Source organism: Sinohyriopsis cumingii, chromosome 11, assembly GCF_028554795.1.
Source record: "Sinohyriopsis cumingii isolate HCF-2022 chromosome 11, ASM2855479v2, whole genome shotgun sequence".
In the NCBI taxonomy this organism is placed as follows: Eukaryota; Metazoa; Mollusca; class Bivalvia; order Unionida; family Unionidae; genus Sinohyriopsis; species Sinohyriopsis cumingii.
Genome location: NC_142971.1, coordinates 96,176,890 through 96,197,468, shown reverse-complemented (window position 1 = coordinate 96,197,468; position 20,579 = coordinate 96,176,890). Strand labels below are relative to the sequence as shown.

Here is a 20,579-nt window from a genome sequence, read left to right as displayed (position 1 = left end):
AAAAGATCATATAATAAATAGGTATATGAATTTTAATTTACTGTGGTATTTAATTGCGCACGAAATCGGAGCAAACAAAGAAGAAGGAGCAGAGCGACGGGAAATAAATAAATAAATAAATAAATAAAGAAGTACATGTGCATTTTCCTTTAGATGAACAAACACATATTCGCTTTTTTCTGACATTGTTGGAGATCTTGTTGGTCTATATTGGCTGTCTATCAATCATCCTATTTACCGAACTTCCCTCTCTTCTTTGGCTTGCCTATTTGGGGATCTGGATCAACGCGGAGTGCACATTACTTTCATCAATATAGGGGGCGCTACTCATGTCCCGCCTGTAAATGGGTCATAAGCTATACAGGTAAGATACATGTTAACAAACTGTTAAAATGTTTTTAAAAAATGGACATATAATTATTCTTATATATTCATAGCATTAGTAGTTTGCCATTATATAATTTTTTCCAACCATTATTATTATCTTACAAGACATATTCATCGAGTTCTGAGAGTCAGTGAGACGTAAACAATTTGACACTTGACAATGACGGCCCTCTGGCTTTTGCCTAATGAAATCGCAGTTTTCTTTCCAACACGATATAGTGAAATATATATTATGTCAAAGTTATTGTATGATGTCGTCGTTAATGGTGGATCTTTCCCGCCTGTGGACTTTTATTACGGTTTCCTTGGATATGTTGGGCATTAACATTTCATGATATCCATCACTATAGTCCTACAAATATAATGTAAGACATCGACCCAGATACTTATGTTGTGGTAGTCCTACAATGTAAGACATATCACATGTTGGTTTTATTTTATTGCTATGTCTTACTATCCAAATAACGGCCTTGTATAGCCTGTTCCGATGTTGACATTGCAATGAGTAGTCAAAGTTTCATGAATATCTCACACACTTGGCCAATTATCGTCACTCTTCCACTGATTTATGTGTAATTAATATACTTACTAGCCTGTCTTTATCCTGACGGAATGAAAATATGACACTAGCAAAATGGACGCATTTTAATGTTCCGTTGACATACATTTGAATTTGTTGCAATGTGATGGTAGTTGAGGTATACCGAAGTAGATTTATGTGGGGGATATTTTTCTTCAATGAAACGAAACATTGCTTACTGTTTCAATAGGGATAATATATTTTTATTCATTTCATTAAAGAATAATATTTCAACTTAACCTGATTTCGGCATTCTCATGCTTTCATCGCTTTCCAGCCCACTGAAATGTAGGCCAACAAAACTTGAAAACGGGTCAATTTCTTTTGTAAGAATTTGAATTTATTAGAGAAAAGACATCAGGTTATGTAAAGTTTCATAAAAACATTACTTTGTAGGAAAACATCGTTATTGGTTGCCAGTTGTGTGTGATATTTCTGAAAATTTGACTTTCGTTACATTGTTAGTCAACATCAAAACATGCTACACAGCGCTGTTATTTAGGCAGTAAAACCCATCATCCCCCAGAACAAAAATATTGGGTGATGTGTCTTATGTTGTAGGACTAGTCCTACAATGTAAGACATAGCACATGTTCTTGTTTTAGTGATATGTTTTACTATCCAAATAACGGCCTTGTATAGCATGTTCTAATGTTGGTTGACATTGGAATGAGTAGTCAAAGTTTCAGGAATATATCTCACATACTTGTCCATCTATCTTGAAACTCTTCCACTGATTTATGTGTAATTAATATACTGTGCAGTCTTTATCCGGGCAGAATGAAAATATGACACTAACAAATGGACACATTTTCGTGTTCTATTGACATACACATGAATTTCTTGCAATGTGACAGTAGTCGAGGTATGCTGAAGTATGATTAAGTAGGTTCATGTGAGGGATATGTTTATTGAACAAAATGAAATGTTGCTTACAGTTTCAATAGTCATAATATATTTGTATTTGTTTCATTAAAGAATAATATTTAAACTTTACACGATTTGGGCATTCTCGGCTTTCATTGCTTTCCAGCGAAATGAAATGTAGGCCAACGAAACTTGAAAAGAGGTCAATTTCTTTTGTGAGAATTTGAATTTATTAGAGAAAAGACATTAGGGTAAGTAAAGTCTGTCAAAAAACATGATAGAAATTTTTTGTCCATTAGGTAATGGTTTAAAAACAAAAATGCCAGTTGTGACCTGAGGTCAAATAGAGAACTATATGATCTTGCAATTGTAAGGACTTGTTCATTCATGCTTTTACATTTAGTACTTTCAAGCTGTATATTATATGTTGTGACCAGTAATTTTGGGCTGGAATCTTTTTTGTTCAAATTATTGAATTCAGAGTATTATTTTCTCTGGAAATACAAAAGTGCTCTGATAAAATTCTTGGATAAAGAAATTCACTGGAATTTATACTGAATTAAAACCTGGAATTATATTACTGCGATTCAATAAAAGACTGTTGACATATCAACACTCTGTAATCTTTAACAGACATGTCATTGCCTTCAGTTTCTTGATTTCTTAGGGACTTGTACTGAGTTTTATTCAGGACTTTAAATTATTAAAAAACGTGTTTGTAATTCTTGGATTATTTTGGGACTTGATTCACAATACTGCAGGTTCTTTTTTCTCATTTTCACTTTGTACTCGAGGAAAATGTTGTTGTAGGGTTTAATGCAATTTTTCAGCACACAATAGGCTATACATGGCGGCCAATGTTAATGGTGGAGGAAGAACCCAGGAAAACCCTGGAAAGAACCTCTGACCCATGAGAAGCTACTGGCAAGCTTTCTCATATACCCACATTGGCCGAATCCGAGACTTGAACCCATGCAGACAGAGGAAAATAAATTATATTTGTTAAATTTTACCAAGCTTGTTGTCTTTCACTCTTTTCTGTTACTTATTTTAAAAGCATGTACTCGTAACAATACTTTATGTTGGAATGTTGCTTTTTACAATCTCACTAACAAAATAATTATTAACAAGTTTAATGTTTTATTAGAAATAGGCACAGAATGCAGTAAAACTAAGTATAAATGTACAACACCAGTCCACTATTTTAATTGTCCAAAAATTCACACTCAGAAGTAAACACAGATCATAGCATTACAGGTATCCAAACTTGCATATTCAGATGAAACACTATCTGATTTGTGTATAAAGTGCAACTTATTAACATGTAAAAACTATGTGATATTGTTAAAGTTACTTCTTCCTCCAAGGCTCCTCAAGTCTCAAATATGTCATTGGCTTCTTGTACATATGCAAATCAGTCACATATTGAGCCTGCCATTCGGATGTATCCAACTCTACTACTTGCCATCTTGGTACAGCAGATGGTTCTTGCATGTTATCTTCATGTGCTTATATAAATAATCAAGGTGATGAAAAAAATTCTTTCAAGTCTAAAGACAATAGTGCCTTGTGTGAAAATCAGTTCTTTGATCAAACTGTTCTGTGTTTGGCCTCCTCAAAAGGGGTCTGCAAGTAGTCAACATAAATATCAACCACATCCTTTCTAAACTGAATGAGATTAGATTAATGTTACAGCATACTCGATCAGTCAATATTCTGGGTTATATGAAAACTCTGAGAATTAATAAATCCTCTGATTTGGATGGTATAGGTCCATGAATTCTTAAAATTGCTACACCAGTAATAACAGTTATTACTGCATATCATAACTAAACTATAATGAATGGTAATTTACCAGATACATGTACCTTGAAATGTGCAAAGGTTACACATATCTTTAAGAAAGGAGAAAAGGAGAATCCTGGGAATCACAGACCAATATCCATTATATTAGTATTGTCAAAATTATTTGAAAAGCAAATATATATGCAAGTCTATGAATTATTTAATACTTGTTCTCTATTTCATAAGCCACAACCAGGATTCAGAAAGTACCACTCATGCCAAACAGAACTTACCAAACTACACATCTTTGGCAACAAGAAAAGAATAATGGTTCTATGACTGTGATTATTTTCCTAGACTTCAAGAAAGCCTTTAATTCATATTCAGGTTGTTGGTTATGAAATTCTGCTACAAAAGCTGAACTGTTACAGGTTTGACATTCCTTCTTTAAACTGGTTTAGTTCATACATAAACCAAAGGTCTCAACAAGTAATCATTGGCAATATTAGCTCACAAACTCACTATTCATTCAGGGGTCCCTTAAGGCTGGTTTAAGTCCTTTCCTGTTTCATCTAAGTAAATGATCTACCACTAAATATTGAATCCACAAATACAGACTTGTTTTTAAATGGCACAACCTTGTATAAATCTAGTTCTGATGTTGAACATATTCAAAACAGACTAGAATAATGATAATAATGATGAGGACTTTGTATAGCGCCTAATCTTTAGAAGCTCTAAGCACTTTACAACATTAGACAACACCTATAAGATAAAAAACATATAATAATATTATTACAAAAACAAACACCATGAAATTAGAAAAACATTAAAAAATAAAAAACATGCTCAGAATATTTCAGGTAGGAAACATTATTTGGTCCTATAGTTTGTTCTTGCAGTCGAAATAAGTGAGTTTTGAGAGCACTCTTGAATGTGATCACTGTGTCTTTGTGTCTAAGTTCAGTGGGCAATTCATTCCACGTTGCTGGGCCCTGGTATGCAAAAAAACGCTGTCCACATGACTTTGTTTTCATAGTGGGAATAATGAGTATACGATTGTCAGAAGAGGAGCATAAGTATCTTGCTGGTGTGTACACATGGGTGAGGTCAGATAGGTATGTTGGACTAGAGTCCGACAGTGAAACATAGCACAGAGAACACATTTTGTGTTTGATTCTGGATCGAATGGATAGCCAGTGTAGGGTACAGAGCAGCAGGGAGGTGTGCTCTGATTGTGGTACTCTAAGTATGATCCGAGCAGCTGTGTTTTAAACTTTTTGAAGTTTCTGGAGTAGATATTGAGATGAACCAGACAGAATTGAGTTACAGTAGTCCAGTCTTGAAAGTACTAATGAACACACAAGTGTTTTAGTGGCATCAACTGAAAGATATTTGCGAATTGAGCTGATGCGTCTCAGCTCAAGATATGCAGCCTTGCATATGTTCATGACATGTTGGTGCAGTGTGAGAGTACTGTCCAGAGTAACACCTGGGTTTCATACTGATTGTGTGAATTTAATGTTGGCATTGCTGATATTTATTGTTTGAGGTAAAGGATGTGAATGATAAGTCTCTGTGTTGTGATCAGAATGGCCTCAGTTTTATCATCATGTCATATGGACAGCGTTCTTAATGTTGTAAAGCGCTTAGAGCATCTAAAGATTAGGCGTTATACAAAGTCCTCATTATTATTATTATTATTATTATGCATATTTAATATAGATTGTATGCTTAACATTTGTTGTGTTATGTATATTTGATATAGATTGTGTGTCTGACATTTGTTGTGTTATATATATTTAATTTAGATTGTGTGCTTGACATTTGTTGTTTTATGAATATATAATTTAGATTGTGTGCTTAACAATTGTTCTTGATTGAAGGTAGAGTTTTTGCCTGCCTGACACTTGTTATAGTCTTTAAGACATTTGCTAAAATTTGAGTTCAATGCCTCCACTTGTTTACGAGCAAAAGAGTGTTCTGGTGGTGAAATTGTTGACATCTGGGTAAAATTTTCCATTGGTTTTTCGGAAAATATATTGTTTCCCAGGTCAAGTGAGGTGTGTATATATCAAAGTTTAATAAACAAATTTTTCATTCCTGTTTTAGATCGGTGTTTGGGAATCTATGATGAGAAGTTATACTTGCGTTCAGATAAAACTTTAGAAGAGTTATTAAAATTTATTGGAAATTCAAAATACTCATTGATGCTTTGAAATAAGGTACTACTTTAGGATTATTGAGAACTCATTCAAAAACCTTCTGGATTATACATCAAGACTATTAGCGTATCAGCACATTCAAGGTTATTGGAATTCATTCAAAACTTTCTATACTTTTTGACTTGTTATAGGACATTTAGAATTATTTGGGGTTTATTTAACAATATTATGTCTTTTAAAATGTCACTATGTGAGTAGTGAAGTGGGATACTTTACGGACAATGGAAATTCCAGTCAAAACACCCCTGGGACACTTTACGGACAATGGAAATTTAACATGGCGAAAAATCGTGGGAACATATACGGACAAGGGGAATTAACATGGGAATAAATCGTGGGACACTTTACGGACAAGGGGAATTTAACATGGGAATAAATCGTGGGACAATCTATGGACAAGGGGAATTTAACATGGGATTTTTTTTTTTAAATTTTTTTTAAAAAAGGGGTAGGCAATTCAAAGACTGTCTCTTTTCGAGAAATATGGCTGGCCCTGAAAAGGGCCTTTGGTTTATGTTAATATGCCCTTAACATAAAGGGCATTTGCGACATCTTCTTGTCCTCAAACTTCGTCTTACAGCAGGGCCATACATCAGAGTCCTCTTGAGGCAACCTTGTCTCTCTATATAGACTCTTCTTATCCACAGGCTGCTGTTGGTCCTGTGGACAACGGTCCACTTGGATCGGACATACATGAGCATGTCCGTCCTGAACATCATTGTTGACACAAGGGTTGAAGATTCAACGTCTGTCCACATGTTGAGGCTCCGAGAATAGGTGAATCAATGCAGTGAACGGCGCTTATTTATAGGGACAGAAAGGATTGAAATGGATTGAGTTCATTCACCAATCCGAACACGCGTTACAGAATTCAGTCAGCCCGCATCCAATCCGAAGAGAGCAGTCTGTGACGTCACGTAGTCAATATAGATTCGCTAGCGCTTGTGTGCAGTCAATCTATGCGAAGTGATTCAACATGACGGAAACTCAGAAAACGATCCAGTGGGGTGCACCAGCAGGGGAGACCGCCCAAGGGAACCCGGACTTACTTTCAGAAGAGGTGAATTGGGATTTTGTGGATTTTCTCTCCTCGCAAGAATTTGTTCCGGAACCTTCGTTACCTTCTTCATTACCGCAAGTGGAGAATTTTAGACAGAGACAGAAAGAAGAATTGGAGAAATTTATACAACGACAAAAGGAAGCGGAACAGGCTTTTCTCCTACAGCAACAGCAACAAGAAGAAGAGGTAAGAAAAAAACAACAGCAAGAAGAAGTAGCAGCAAAGAAACAAGAGGGTGAAAATCAAACGGTCACGGTACTGTTGGACATTTTAGCGGAGTTAAGAAGTCTGAAACAAATGTATCAGACTTCTTTATCACGACCGAAGAGAATACGACCTTCCCGAGCCAAACATGTCAACCCTGTGACTAAGCCTACCGTACCACCCTTAGTGATTTCAACCCAATCATCATCAACATTACGCAGTCCAGAAGTAGGCCTTGGCCGTGGCAAAGGCTTAAGGCAGTTAAAATTGATTGCTTAAACTCACCCCTACACCATGAAGAAAAAAGGCCCTTTTCAGGGCCACCCACATTTCTCGAAAAGAAATACAATTTCAATTTGCCAATAACTCAAAAAAAACTCACCCATGTTACCCTTATAGTACGTGTCTGTGTATGAGTGCGTGAGTGTAGCTTCTTATTTTAAAATCAAAACTCAAAGACTCTTACCTTATATCATTCATTTATTCTTTTCTCCATTTTTTACAATCCAATTCACAATTCACATCACAACACTTTAATAAAAAGTTCATTGATTTCTTCTTTTCTCCTTGTTTAGTCTCTCTGTTTTTTGAATTTCTTCACTGTCACACTCTTTTCCTCTTCTTCTTTCTCCTCGCTTTCTTCCCTTCTTCTTTTCTTCTCGTGTTTCTTTGCCTCATTTAAATAGAATTGTCTTTTTTCTTCCTCTTCTTCCTCTGAAGAATCCCTCTCTTCTTCTGAAGAATTCCTCTTTTCTTCTGACTCCTCTTGTTTCTTTTTTGGGCAATCTGGAGACCAATGTCCTTTTTCTTTACAATAATAACAGGTATCTTGACTTTTGTCTTTTTTATCCCCTGTTTTTTTTCTTTTTTGACGGTCTGGACACTCTGAAGACCAATGCCCTTTCTTCTGACAGATATAGCAAGTATCTTGACTTTTATCTCTAAAGGAAGGAGAGTAGTCCGTAGGCTGGTCTGAAGAGAATTTTCTAATGACCCCTCGCAAAGCTCTGACGAAACGTTCCATCTGGTTAGTCTCTTCCATCGTTGTGCTCGGCTTGAGAGTGAAATGAATAGTGAAAGGACAAGACGCACACCCTTTTATATACGCTGGTCTGCTATGACTATAAAGTAGTTTATGGTGTTTGAACTTGAGTCATTTGACTTTTTGCTTTCAAGATGAAACGATCCCATTCATTCGAGAAGAAAGAAGAAGAAAGTAAGAGGCAGAAACGTGATCTATCGCCTCGTACCAGGGCTGAAATCTTGGCACAAATTCATGCCAGTGATTTTGAAGAGGACATGAGTGAACCAGAATCCCAACCCTCTAAACCAAGTCCACCACCCTTTGTCAACCCTGAAAAGTACTATTCCATTCGAGAGACGGAAAAGCGCTCCTCTAGAAAATTTAGAACCACGGCTTACAAATACACGGTGAAGTTTAAAGATTTCAAGGCTGAAGTGCCGTTAGAGAAAGCAGAAGTGTTCATCACTGAGATGTGGGATTCTTTGCTCACTGCACTCAAGCAGCAATGTCAACCCAAAGAAGACGATCGCTTGAGACTTTCCATACAACACGACGGTTTGAAATCCCCTGTTTGGATCGAGTTTAGCACCCCTGCAGAATTGACTGCTTCCAAAGTCATGGACAAGATTCAACACGTACAACAATCTAATGATCAGTTTGACATCACCGATGGTAAAGCCACACTGGACATGACCCACGTCTCTCCTCCTCAAGGGACAGGACGCAAAAAGATGTTATTGGTGGATGACCTTCGCAACACCAAAAAGAGTCTCGTCCGAATTAACAACCCTCATGACCAGATGTGTTTAGCCCGTGCCATCGTGGTGGGACGAACCTATGCCAACAAGAACGACACGGTAGAATGGAAAAGAACCTGGGACACTATTCAACGTTCCGACCGAGCCAAACAACGAAACGAAGCAGAACTCCTGTTACAACAAGCTGGCCTGTCCAAAGACACACCCTGTGGCATTCCTGAGATGCAAAAATTGCAAGATGCCCTAGCTCCACGATACACCTTGAAAGTGCACCCTCAAGAAGTGCGCGGACCTCTATTGTTTCGAGGGCAAGACTTTAAGGATGGAAAATACATTCACCTTTATCATCACGATGAACATTTCGATACCATTACCAGTATCACTGGATTCCTGGGATACGGTTATTATTGTGAGAAATGTGACTATGGTTATAATAATCGAGAGCAACACAAGCATTGTGGATCGAAATGCCCAGGATGTTTGGCCTCTCCACCCTGTCTGAGCGAAGAACCAGTGCCTTGTTCAACTTGTCTGCGTACGTTTGTCAGCCCTGCCTGTTACCAGCAACATCTGAAGACGCAAGGTTCACAGAAGAAATGCGCTTGTCAACTCCTGAGATTGTGTCCTACCTGTGGACAAGGCATACTTACCAACAATGCCAAGGCACACGTATGTCGAGGAAAGAAAAAATGTCACATTTGTCACCACATCGTGGACTTGGAACACGAATGTTACGTGCAAAAATACCAACCCCCACCAGAGAAAGAGGATGGTCACAAGAAGAAAGGCAATTTCATCTTTTTCGATTTCGAATGCATGCAAGAAACCGGCATTCACATTCCTAATTTTTGCGTGGCTCATCGAGCGTGCGAGAAGTGCATTCAAGAACCTATCTTCAGTCATTGCCCTCACTGCAGCAAGATTCCCGGAGGGCGTGAAAAAATCTTTCGGGGACCAAACACGTTAGCCGATTTTGCCCAATGGGTTTTAGACCCCGTCGACAAGACGTGGAGCCAAGAGGACATCGAACGTTACGGAGATTGTCATCGTCATGCCACGGTGATGGCTCACAATTTCTCCGGATACGATGGACAGTTTCTTCTCAGATACTATACGGAACAAGGCACCGAGCGTCCTAAAGTGACTTTGAACGGAGCCAAAATCATTTTCATGCAAGTGGGACAAGTACAGTTTAAAGATTCGATGAGCTATTTGGCCATGCCTTTGAGTCGAATGCCTAAAACGTTTGGAATGACAGAAATGGCTAAAGGGTACTTTCCACACTTTTTCAATACGGAAGCCAATCAACACGCCGTTCTACCCCATTTACCTGAGGCTCACTATTACGACCCCGACAACATGCGTACCGAACAACGAGAAGCTTTCTACGCTTGGTACCAGATTCACGCCTCGGACCCTTTCGACTTTCAGGAAGAAATGCTAAAGTATTGTCGTTCCGACGTGGACATTTTACGGCGTTGCTGTGGAAAATTTCGAGAACTGTTCATGGAACACGGAGGGGTCGATCCTTTGAAAGAAGCTTGCACCATTGCCAAAGCGTGTTCCTTAGTGTATCGACAACGATTCATGCCTGAAAACACCGTGGCTGTCATCAGCCCTCAAACGACCCACTTTGTCAAACGTCAATACTCGGTCAAAGCCCTACGTTGGTTACATTACTTGTGCGACAAGGAAGACAAGTGGATTCAGCATGCCCGCAACGGAGGGGGCGAAAAGACCATCGGAATGTATTCGGTCGATGGTTGGGACTTAGAAAACCCCAAGATCGTGTACGAGTTTAACGGTTGCTTATTTCACGGATGTCCCGTCTGCTACCCTGACCGTGACACTAAAAATCAGTTTTTGCAACGAACCATGGAAGACTTGTACCAGGACACTTGTCAGCGACGCCTAAAGTTAGAACAGCAAGGATACCAAGTGGTGGAAATGTGGGAACACGAGTACGATCACCGTATGAAAACCGATCCCGAGTTTAAACGCCTCGTGGAAAGTTACCAGTTCATGGACCCGCTGAACCCGAGGGATAGTTTGTACGGAGGAAGGACCAATGCCACCTGTTTGCTGTACCAAGCCGACGAAAAGAAAGGAGAAGAAATCAAATACTTGGACGTGTGTTCGCTGTATCCCTACGTGTGCAAATATTGTCGCTTTCCTGTAGGGCACCCACAATTGTTCACGGAACACATCGACCTGAAAAACATTCGACAATACGAAGGCTTGATCAAGTGCAAAGTTTTGCCTCCCACGAACCTATACCATCCCGTCTTACCTCACCATTGTCAAGGCAAACTGATGTTTCCCTTGTGTCGTACTTGTGCCGAAACGTGCAACCAAGATCAGCCTTGTCATCACAGCCAGGAAGAACGGGCCTTGACGGGAACCTGGGTCAGCGTGGAATTGTTCAAAGCTCTGGACATGGGATACCAACTGTTAGAAGTGTACGAAATTTGCCACTTTCCCAAGACACAACAGTACCGCAAGGGTGACCCCACGCAGAAAGGCATTTTCGCAGACTACGTGGATGCCTTTTTGAAACTGAAGCAAGAAGCCAGCGGCTATCCTTCCTGGTGTCACACTCCCGAAGACCAAATACAATTCAAAGAGAAATACTACGAACAAGAAGGCATCACTTTAGACCACATCAAGAAAAACGAAGGCAGGCGATCGTTTGCCAAAGTGATGTTAAATTGCTTGTGGGGTAAAATGGCACAACGACCGTGTTTACCCAAGACGGAATATTTGACAGAACCTTCCCGCTACTTCCAGATGATTCACGACAAAACCAAATACATGAAACACGTGGACGTCGTTCGAGAGAATTTGATCTTGGTCAATTACGAAGAAGATCTGGACTTTGTACAAGACGACCCTTTTGGAAATGTCATCATTGCGGCTTACGTGACAGCCCATGCTCGCTTAAAATTGTACGAAGCTTTAGAACTGTTAGAAGAACGCGTCCTGTACTTTGACACGGACAGTTGCATTTACATCCATCACCCAATTCAACATCACCCTAACATCGAAGGAGACCGTTTAGGAGCCTGGACAGACGAGCATCCCGACGACAAGATTCTAAGTTTCGTCAGTGGCGGTCCCAAAAATTACGGCTACGAATACCGGGACAAACAAGGAGAAGTGCACACGACGTGCAAAGTGAAAGGACTGACTCTGAATTATCGTACCAGTCGAGTGGTCAACTTTGGGGTATTGAAAGAAGCCTTGCAATCGGGAGAGGATGGAAACTTTAAAGTGACCACTTACCAACCGAACAAGATTGTACGTTTACCCACTCACCACATCGTCAGTCGACCTTTGGAAAAAGTTTATCAAATCGTGTACCAGAAGCGAGTTCGACTTCCCAATCATTTCACCTTACCGTATGGACACGTTGGTATAAAACATTGGTTGTAAGAGGATAGCCACTCACCAGAAAGATGACTTCGCCACAGCAAGAATCGAGTGAGAAACCCGATGAGAACTCCAAGTTCAAACCCTACCATTTTTCAGTCTTCTTACCTGACTATTGTGATTGTGCCCGTCGATTGGACACGTTTCAGAAATGGCCTACGGATAGGGAAGGATTACCTTCTTCGCATGTTTTAGCTAGAACAGGATTTGTCTACTTGGGACCTGAGTCAGGATTGGGATACGAGGTACAGTGTTTCGCTTGTGGACTGAAGTTACGAATGGATCTATGTATCTATAAAGATTCAGCTATTCTGGAACATACTCGATGGTCTCCGCACTGCCCTTACCTTTCTATGGCCTTTCCACCCATTACACTACGGTACAATGTTGACGGTACCTTAGAGACGGTACCTTCCGAAACAAGACATAAAAAACGTAAAAAAGGAAAGATGTACAAGCTGGAGACTGCATTGCGACTAGTATAAAAAGGGGGCTATGGTCAAGATCGATAGTTCATTGTGACTACCAAGACCGAGCGAACAAGATGAATACTTTGAAAAAGACATCGTTCCAGTTTGGGGATTGTAAAAAAGTTGTATCTTCCTCTAGTGTGACTAATATTGGATGGATAAGACCCATGCATTGCGACGGAAAATGTCCGGAAGGAAACTGCGATTGTCCATGTGGTTACCATTGTAATTGCGTAACGGAGTTTGCAGACGAGTGCGATTGTGAGCCTTGCGATGGGACCGATGCTGTACCTTGTGACCTGAGCGATGCCGTAAAGCATCATGGGAACTTTAGTGCCCCTACCCCTGTCATGGAAAGTGATGCTGTGCGTGTCAAACCTGTGGGATGCGAAAGCGATGCTGCTCGTCCTCTTGGACATTTTACTGGGTTTCGTTTTAAAGGGGAATGTCGACCTTCACGTTTACCTCCCTACGGATGTCATCCAGCCCTGAGCAAACTCCTGCCCATTTCACTCAACCCTCATCGAAACGAACCTGTGAAAAACGAATATTCGTTTCCTGTGCGTTTGTCGGAATACTGTGACTTTGAAAATCGTCTTCAATCGTTCAAAGGAAAATGGCCTAAGTATCTGGGAGGACCGACCCCCGAAGAATTAGCCAGAGCCGGATTTTTCTACTTGGGCGAAGGAGATAAAGTCAAGTGCTTCAGTTGCGGTGTGTCACTTCACCACTGGGAACCGCAAGATTCGGCCTACGTAGAACATGCTCGATGGTCACCGAATTGTCATTACTTACCTTTAGTGGGACCGAGACATTGAAGTAACTTTTTACCATAATCATCTGTTCATGGATACTTTACAAGAGAACATTCGTGCTTTGCCTGTGGAGTTGAGAGAACGCATTTATCGAGAACTGGTCAAAATACAAGTGAAACGTAAAGAACAATTGCATCCGATACGTCACCGGTGTTTGAACCACTGGTACCTGAAGGCTATACAAGGACTGATTCAGTTGAAAGTGTTCCATTGGACAGACATTGATCAACGACCTCCTGGTTATAAAAAGGAATGGTTTGGTATTGACGATTTTATCTACTACATTGTAAACGTACTGCATCGAATTCCAGAGGAAGAGTTAACGAATTACCAACATCTTGAACACAATGTCAACTTGGTGAAAGAGGAAACTTCTGAACGAATTGTAATGTGTAGATTAGTGACTCAACGATTTAAATTCGACACTGAAGTGAAACCATGTTTGTGCAAAGAGTACATTTCTTGTGTCAGACCAAAGAGGATTTAGTATGACCTATTCATGGATACTTTACAAGAGAACATTCGTGCTTTGCATGTGGAGTTGAGAGAACGCATTTACCGAGAGCTGGTCAAAATACAAGTGAAACGTAAAGAACAATTGCATCCGATACATCACCAGATCTTTAACCACTGGTACCTGAAGGGTATAAGAGAACTGATTCGTCAGAAATTCTTTCAATGGTCAGACATTGTTCAAAACTTTGAGGTCGCTAATGATCGACATGTTCATGATTATGGTTACTTCGAGATTCACCTAGTGCAATGCATTGAGGAAGACAAGTTAAAGGATTACCAACATATTTTACGTGGAATCTACTTAGAGGAAGAGGAAACACCTAAACGAACTCTGACGTTTCGGTTACAGTATGCAAGATTTAGATTCCCTACTGGAGAACGAAGATCTCTGGCTAGAAAGTACGTCTATTGCATCCGAAAAAAAGAGAATATAAAAACAGGCTGCCATGCCACGGTTTATGTCACATGTCATCCAACAGATTCCGTGGAAGGAACTCAATGACCATATTCAAACCGTGGATCATTACCATCAATTATTACAAGAACTGTATCCATTCAATTTTGGACGACAAGTGGTGTGTGTCTTAGTGACTTGTTTTCTGGGATTTCGTTTACCAGCCGATTCTTTGTGGACTCTTTACGATCAGTACTTACCACCTCCATGGCCTTAAATGGTCACGAAAAACTCCTTTTGTTCAAAGCCTTGCGTTTTCATCTGGATACTTCTCGACCTCAACAGGAAAAAAAGATTCGTCAACTTTTAGCGACCCAAGACGTGTATGACGATGTGTGTGTAGCTTGTGACTTACACCCTCATTGGACAGATGTTCGTGATTGGAAAAAGGGGGGTTTTGAGGCTTGGACCCAAGAAGTGGCCCAGTATGCACAAGAGTTGTTCAAGGAAAAAAGTTACTTTTCAACCCGTGTTAGTGACGGTGCCAGAAGAACCCGTCACCGAGAACAACCACTCGCTTCAGGACAGGACTGTCATGGACATGCCTGAAAGGTCATTCCGGGAGGACACTTGTGTGACAATACCTCATGTAGAGACTGTAAGAACATTACACACTGTCCCTAGGACATCTTGGTTAACCAAAACATGTTGTACAGACACTTGTTTATATTCCACTTTGATCGCTTTGCTGTGTTTTATATTCCTGTACATCACTATTTGGGTTGTATGTATTTTTGTCTTTCGTGTTCATATTTGAAACATTCAATAAACGTGTTCTGAAAAAAGTATATAAACTCTTGTCTTGTTTGTTTTTTCGTGTCACAAGTGACATTTCTCATACCATGGCTACCTCTGCTGTCTCTGCTCCCTCTTCCTCTACTGTCAAAGTCATCGACGAACACTTAGATCGTGCCAGTTGGGAGGCTTTGTATCTTCGCCATCCCTTTAACATGCTCATTGCTGGACCTAGCGGTTCAGGCAAAACCGAATTCGTCAAACGTTTGATCGAACATAAACATCATTTGATCGATCGGCCCCCTCAACGGATCGTGTGGTGTTACAAAGAGTGGCAATCGGCGTACAGCCTCTTGCGAGAAAGTCAAGGCGATTCCATCGTGTTTGTGGAAGGCATTCCTAAAGAAGACGATGGCATCGTCTCTGACTCCCGTCTAACCCATTTGGTCATTTTCGACGACATGTTAGGAGAAGACGAAGAAGAAATTAAATTGTGGTTTACGCGCAAAGGGCATCACCGTAATGCCAGTGTCGTTTACATCACCCAAAATTTGTTTCAACAAAGTAAAGCCCATCGCACCATCAGTCTCAATGCGCATTACGTGGTCTTGTTTAAAAGCCCTCGAGATAAATCGCAAGTGCAAGTCTTAGCCAAACAGTTAGGAACGCCTTGGCTGACTCAGGCGTACGACAATGCCACTCAAACTCCACACACCTATTTACTCGTCGATTTGAAACCTACGACCCCCGAGGATTTGCGATTTCGTACCCACTTGTTTCACCACTGGTGCCAAGACGGAGGGCCTGTCCTGTACACGTCTCCGTCCTCGACTTCATTTCACTCCTCCCATGAAAAAAATCTATAAAAACCTCAGACCCTTTTTCGTCTGTCTCACACAGTGTGAACATGACGTCCCTTCAGTCGCATCTTCCCGTCAAATTGATTCGTGCCTTGTATGGCATCAGTCGAGAAAAAGATCCACAAACACGAGCTCTTGTCTTAGAAGCTAGTCTCAAAGAAGTCTTACGATGGTTCACGGTGACGGCACGTCAATTACTCCAAGGAATCATTCAGATTCCTCATCAAACCCAACGCTTTTTCGATCGAAACAAAGTCGCTTTGGTCCAACTGGCCGATCCCCGCATCGACACTCAAACCAAAAAACAAATCATTTTGAAACCTGGAGGGAGCGGTACTCTAGGAGGGGTCATCATTCGCTCACTCTTAAGATGGGATCCTAATGCCCCCAAAGTTATCCCTAAGACAAAAGTCCAACGAAGCCCCAAGAAGAAAAAGAAAAAGACCAAGTCCCCAAGAAGAACTTCTCCAGTGGCGGGACCCTCCTCTTACCAGACACCACCACCATCACCCCGGAAAAAGAAAAGAAGCCCCAAGAAAAAGAAACAGAGAAAAAGTCCTCAAAAAAAGAAAAGTCCACAGAAGAAAACTAGTCGCAAGAGAGGCACTTCGGCCAGGACGCAACCTTACACTCGCAAGCCACGACCTGCCACAACGTCTCCAGCAGCCTCACGTTTGTCCACTTCTCCGTTGATGTCACCAGGAACTGAAGAGTACTTGGAGACGTTGATTACACCAAGAACTTCTCCGTTGATGACCCCCAAAAGAACTTCCCCAGTGGCAGGACCTTCCCATTTAGCGGCAGTGGCTGCTGCTCACAAAGTACCTTCTCCCAAAATCAAAGTTCAAGAAAGATCGGGCATGTTACAAAGTTTACTGGATTTGTCCAAGCAAGAACTGGCTCGATTTAGTCCGTTACGTACCCCTGCACGACGTGTCATGCCTGTCCTCAAACTGATAAAACGTAAAGACAATCAGTGGCGACGCGTTCCAGTATAAAAAAGGCCTGTGACCGAGTAGGGTATCAGTGTTTTTAGGTGCTCCTAAAGACTCAAAGATGTCACCCTCCAGAAAAACCCAAGGAAAGAAAAGAAAAGGACTACCACCACGTTTAGCCAAACATGGGGACCTGTTATCTGTCCTGTCCAAAGCTTCTCCACCCCTACGAAAAAAACTCATTCAAACGGCCTCCAAAGAGGTCATCGATACCGTGTGCGAATGTTGTTTGAACGTTTTGAAAGGCACGATCCCTTTGTCCAAACACCAGAAACAATGCTTAGGCAAACATCGTCACGTTCTTCGGAAAATGGTTCAAAAGAAAATTCCCATTCGTCAAAAAAAGAAGATGTTGGTCCAACGTGGAGGCATTTTACCTCTCTTGTTAGGCCCCATACTGAAAGGAGTCTTGGGAACCATGTTGGGAGGACTGATGGGAGCAAGATAAAAAGGCCTTCGGAAGTCCCAAGATCTCAGAATTCACCCCTGACAACCCCATGGAAGGACGAAAACTAGCTTTAGTGCCTTACAAACGATGGATGGAATACCATCGGTGGCAAGAACAACGCACCCCGCATTTACCTCCCAATCCCAATTTGAGCGAGATGTCCCAGTTACAACACGAATTGCAATCCTTGATGGATCGCCAAGATTTGTCCGAAACAGAAAAATCGCAAAAGTACGGTCAACTCTTGCAACGACTGCAACTCTTTCACCAGAAAGCTTTAGACGAAACAGCTTTACCCACTCTGAAAGATTTTAAGACCTTGATGAAAAGTCCAGCACCATCATCATCATTACCCCCACCACCACTACCATCCCCAAGGGTCACCAGAGATGCTACCCCACAAAGACCTGAGGAAGAAGAGATGCGCGAAGTGTTTCAAACACCGTCAGCAGCTCCCATTTCGAGTAAGATTGCAGCATCCTTGTTGACCCCGTCCCCCACACCCCAACGAGAAGAAATGAAAGCTTGGGTTAAAAAGATGATGTCCACGCCTCCTTCGACAGAAGTGAAAAAGAAAGAAGGGAAACCAGAAGCGAAAAAAGAAAAGAAAACCAAAGCCATTCCATTGCCACCTCCACCACCACCACTACCTTCTACTTCTACTCCTGTAGCCCATCGGACACGTAAATCCGTTTCCAAACCACCCTTTCAACCCACCCAAAGTAGCATCACCGAAGAGTGGGTGACTTATTAACACAGCAAAAAAAATGGAAAAAGTCTTAGCTAGCATTTACTACGATCCCTCGCATCCTGCAGGTTACGCAGGAGTTCAAAAATTGTATCGTGCTGCCAAAACGCGACTGAAAAGTCTCCGTTTACCTCAAGTGCAACGATGGTTACAAGAACAAGCTACCTACACTTTACACAAACCCATTCGACGCAAGTTTGCCAGAAGTCGCACCCGAGTGGAAGGTATCGATCATCAATGGCAAGCCGATTTAGCCGATGTCTCTCATTTGGCCAGCTACAATCGTGGTTACAAATATTTGTTTTGTGTCATCGACGTCTTTTCCAAATTTGCCTGGGTCGTGCCTTTGACTTCCAAATCCAGCAGCGAGTTAGTGCGAGCCCTGCAACGGGTGTTGAAACAAAGCGGTCGTCGCCCTCTTCGATGGCAAACGGACAAAGGCACCAAATTTCTGAACCAAGCTTTCCAAAAAGAATTAAAGAAACGTGACATTCATTTTTTTACCACCGAGAATCCCGAAACCAAAGCCAGCATCGTGGAACGTTTTCAACGCACTTTGAAAGAACGCATGTGGAAATATTTAACGCATCACCACACTCTGAAGTACATCGACATCTTACCGCACCTGGTGCAAGCGTACAACCAATCTTACCATCGAAGCATCGGACGTGCCCCGCAAGACGTGACTCCCGACAACGAAGTGCTGGTGTTCGAGCGCCTGTTCGGTACGTCCCCGATGAGGGCTGTCCCCAAGAAAAGTGGAGAGTTGACCGTAGGAGATTGGGTGCGCATTGGCAAAACCAAACGCACTTTCGACAAAGGTTACTTACCTAACTGGACGACCGAACTGTTTCGCGTCACTGGACGAGTGCATGGCCGTCATCCTGCCGTCTATAAATTGGAAGACATGAACGGAGAAGTACTCAAAGGAACGTTTTATTTGCCCGAGTTACAACGTGTCACCAAAAAAGAAGACGACGTGTACGACATCGAAAGCATTCTCGAACGCAGAACCCGTAAAGTGGGCAAACGACGTGTCAAAGAAGTCAAAGTACGTTGGAAAGGATATCCACCCAGTTTCGATTCTTGGATCGACGCTTCGCAAGTCATCGACTATAAAAAGAAGAAGTGACCATCATGCCCTTTCACACGCAGCTACGTCGACCACTCCTTCTTCCCCTAGTTCTTCTGTGCAAGATTTACAAAAACAACCCTTGTGGGTGTGGTGTGGAGAACGTGTGCCTAAAACGCAAATCGTCTTTTTCTGCCAAATCTTCGTGGTGTATTGTGTCATCGGGGCAGCCATCGCCAATTTGAGTTTGCAACAAGGAGACAAACAATTGTGGACCATTTTATTGAGCAGTTGCATCGGTTACCTGCTTCCCAATCCCTCCCTGAAATTCTCCTCGAACGGGAACGTTGTGTCCAGTGCCAGTGCCAGTCACCACTCCAACAACCACAACCAGAACCCCATTTTGGGCGGAGACACGCCTCTGACATCCACTAACCCCTCGGACAGCCACAGAACTCTGGAATTATGAGTCACCAAAACCAATTTTACTTAACTTTACCCAGTGACAGTTCCATGGAGGTGTTTCCCAACAACACGTTGTGCTGTTACACGGCCAAATTACCTCAAGCCATCCCCTTAGATCACGAAGCCCATTGGGAAGTAGCTTTAGTAGAAATGATTCACCCGACCCAAGTCCTCAATGTCATTCCCCAGCAAAATTGTTTTCAGGTGGAAGTTCATGATAAACCATTGCAAGAGGAGTTGGATAAGACTAGCACATATACCAATAAAACCTATGATGAGAAAACTAAAACGTGGACCTACAACTTGTCCATTCTCCCAGGCTATTATTTCAGTGGTCATCATTTGGTCAGCGCCATAGCCTCCAAGTTTAATGGTGTGTTTGGGGAAGTTTTTAAGAAGGATAATGCCAATGTCAAGAACAAAAGTGTCACCATGGAGTACCACAAAGTAGCTCGTCGCTTCTTGATGAAATTTGAGTGAAGTAAAATCGTCTCCATTATATTTTGTCCTGAATTGTTTGACATGTTGGGCGGGGACATGGAACTGAGGAAGAAATTAGAACAAAAAACACCACCCGAATTACCAGTCATTTACGACAACGTGACTTTTGGCCAGTATTTTCGTACCCCGGTAGAACTGAACCAAGGACTGAATTTGATCTTTGTGTACTCCGATGTGGTGG

At 41.5% G+C, this 20,579-nt stretch overlaps 1 protein-coding gene across 1 annotated transcript in view; it reads left to right on the top strand.

Annotated features, from left to right (window-relative positions):
* Window positions 1-309: 309 nt before the first annotated feature.
* Window positions 310-20,579, top strand: part of LOC149789065 (uncharacterized) — a 63,282-nt gene continuing 43,012 nt past the window's right edge. The window contains exon 1 of the mRNA XM_089975248.1: window positions 310-364. The gene's annotated coding sequence lies outside the window, so the exon portion shown is untranslated. The remainder of the gene's footprint in view (window positions 365-20,579) is intronic.